The sequence below is a fragment of the Schistocerca serialis genome, chromosome 2, assembly GCF_023864345.2.
Source record: "Schistocerca serialis cubense isolate TAMUIC-IGC-003099 chromosome 2, iqSchSeri2.2, whole genome shotgun sequence".
NCBI lineage: Eukaryota > Metazoa > Arthropoda > Insecta > Orthoptera > Acrididae > Schistocerca > Schistocerca serialis.
Genome location: NC_064639.1, coordinates 1,113,753,655 through 1,113,756,766, shown reverse-complemented (window position 1 = coordinate 1,113,756,766; position 3,112 = coordinate 1,113,753,655). Strand labels below are relative to the sequence as shown.

At 39.4% G+C, this 3,112-nt stretch overlaps 1 non-coding gene across 1 annotated transcript; it reads right to left on the bottom strand.

Annotated features, from left to right (window-relative positions):
- Nucleotides 1-1,856: 1,856 nt before the first annotated feature.
- Nucleotides 1,857-1,931, bottom strand: Trnat-ugu (transfer RNA threonine (anticodon UGU)). The gene has a single exon. It is a non-coding gene; the product is annotated as a tRNA-Thr (tRNA).
- Nucleotides 1,932-3,112: the final 1,181 nt, after the last annotated feature.

Sequence of the window (3,112 nt, the reverse complement as noted above, 5' to 3'; positions counted from 1 at the left end):
TAAATTTCTATGGAACACAGCTTTTTTTGCAAAATCAAGTCGAAAATACTGCAATTTTTATCTTTGAACAAAACTTTCATCCTTATATTTAATTTGTTCAGTATTGGAACTCTTCATTTGAGAAACTTGTGTTTCACGTTACTACGTGACAGGTTTCATGTTCGTCGTACTAATAGTCCCTGAGATATAAGGAGTCAAAGTTGAAATTTTCACCGATTTTGTCTAAAATTTTCTGTTTTAATAGGGCTCGTAAAATTCCGCTCTTTATTATTCCTAAAAGGACACTTACAGTTGCACGAAACGACAAAATTTCATTTCTTTCAACAAAACATTGCACAACATACAACAGCTGAAATTAGCCAGATATTCGCCATAGGTCTGCGCAGAATCGCGCATGGAGTCAAAAAAGTGACTAAAACTCTGTCAGTGCTGCTTTGAAGAACTTTACACTTTACTAGTGTTCATCGGAGACATATCGAACAATAGCCACGGTAAACCATCCAAAACCACGAGTCAGTGTATCATTCTCCAGTAGAGAAAATTTCGAAACACCACCTGCAAAAACACAAGGACGCCATTCACCTTTACTTTATTTTCCTCTTTCGTCGAAAGACTGACGGTCGTGCAGGGAGGCCTACGTCCGGTGACATGGAACGACCTAAGGCTAATATTTTTAACAGCTGTTACTATACTGTTTGGCTTTGATTACATATTTCACGTAAGAATTACTTTGTTTACTTCGCCAATTCTAGTCGACTAGTGCACTTTGGGCTGCAAGTTAGATCAGCAACAGTGAATTTGTGTGTTTTGCAGTCAGTTTGGATATATTTAGATGAATTTTATTTGTGGTACAGAGATCGAACTGTAGTCGTCTACTTATCTATAATTTACTTCAGCAGTGCCAATATGCAAGCTGCACATAGAGCATTTTAATAAGTAATACAGGCAGTTTAGAAGTGAGAAGTTTCTACTTAATGGTTCATGGTGTTTAAGAAGTTCGTTTTATCCTTGATATCATACAATTATAATCTGGTGAAAACTCAGAATTTAGAGATGCTTATTTATATTTACCTATTGCAATAATGTAACTGCAGTTAGCGTTCGTGGTGTAGCGCCTGCTCCACTCCCAGAGACCATCTGATATCATGGCATGGGTGTAAAGATGGCCTAAAACAGACCGAAACCGGTAATCTTATATTAGAAAGATATTTATTGCTGTTGTGACTGTTTATATTCAATTTTAAGCAATAAATAAACTGGTGTACTACAGACAAACATGTTCTGAAGAATCAGGGATTAAAAAATCTTTAACATTCTTCCCTGGCAACGCCAGAGGCAGAGGCAGAGCCAGATGGGACAGTGACTAGGCAGAATGACAGTGAGAGAGGAATGCTGATAGAACTGCAGAAAACAAATGAACTACTGCTTCATCCTTGACAGCCAGGGCACCCAACTAAGCATCATAGCAACATGACATCGTGGCGACAGAAGGTTGTCGTCATAAATATGCATGTGCAAAGTGTTGCAAGAAAGCTCGTATAAACGCAAGAGTATCTATTCACTAACTGATCCAGCAGAAAAGAGTTACTGGAACGCAAAATTACGACATGTTGATGCGACCAAGAGTAGTGACAAGCTCAGAAAACGGGGCACAATTGGCTGTCCTTGCAGAAGGATAATATCATCGTTGTATCCTGACAAATACATATACTATATATCACTGTAGTATCTGTTCCCGAAAGAACACATACCGTGGATGACCATGCAGCTTTGCTAGAAATGAAATGATAATTAAATAGACACCCTAGCTGCAAACAGGCGTTGATATACTTCACTGGGGACATGTTGAAAATGCGTGCCCCGACCGGGACTCGAACCCGGGATCTCCTGCATACATGGCAGACGCTCTATCCATCTGAGCCACCGAGGGCACAGAGGATAGTGCGTCTGCAGGGACTTATCCCTTGCACGCTCCCCGTGAGATCCACATTCCCAACATGTCCACACCAATACATTCGTAGTGCGCCTAATACATCTTTGCCCGTCATACTCATTACTCGTGGCAGATTAATCTACCAAGTCCCGTACGCGTATATTGAAAAAACGAAATACTTCTCTTGGTTCAGATTTCTGGTTCACCTGTGCATTTTTCATATGACGATCTAATGTTCCCTTCCTTTTTCGCATACTCGTATTCAATGTAAATTTATTCCTACGTCGTTTTCTAGAACTGTTTGGTGTGTGTGCTGTTGCTCATGATCCGGCATTGCTGCTAACAGGTATCTTATGAGAACCAGAGTCTTGTGCATCTAAACTCGGTACATACATCGCTATGGCAGGCACGTTTGATTTCTCTGAACTGGGGCGGTAATAGTTAACACTTTGAGAGTTCTGTATATGATAGCAGGTGGAGAGCGGAATATACAACCAACTGTTACTATTGTATTAACTCGATTTCCACTTTTTGTGACACTTTCAACGTTCAAACGTGTATTCTGACAAAAAATCCTCTCATAAACGCTTTTTGGTGTTCAAAATATCCTTACCACAGTTTTCCACACGGCGCTATGCTGAAGATTGTAGAGGCCATGGTCCAGGCCTCTGAGGTTCGGTCATTTTTACTCAGGTTTAAATGACAACACCCTTTACGTACTTTAGGTGCGGATAAACTCATTATAACAACTGGCACGTACTATAAAGCACTTTAGATTTGTTCCAGGTTGTGTTGTGACTTACATTCTTCCAGTAATTCTGAATGCCTATTTGTGTGTGTTTACCTAGTATTTCAGTCAATATAAGATTATATTTTCTGCTTATAGATGTTAATTGCATAACGTCGATCTTGTGTACCGAACTCGTAAAGTCAGCTGTCCATTCAGCAAGTTATTCTTTTTTAGTCACATCTGCCTGCGCATGAAAATTGCGTTTAAGCAATCCAAGAATCCGCAGTGATGTTTGAAGTACCAATCTGACGGTTAAGTGTTTGTATGTGGACAATAACATTGTGATGTTTTCCATAAACAATGCCCTGTTTTGCATTGCTGATGTATTTTTGCAGTAATTTTAAAAGTTGAATTAAGATTTTGACACTTGACAAGTATCATAGATGTGA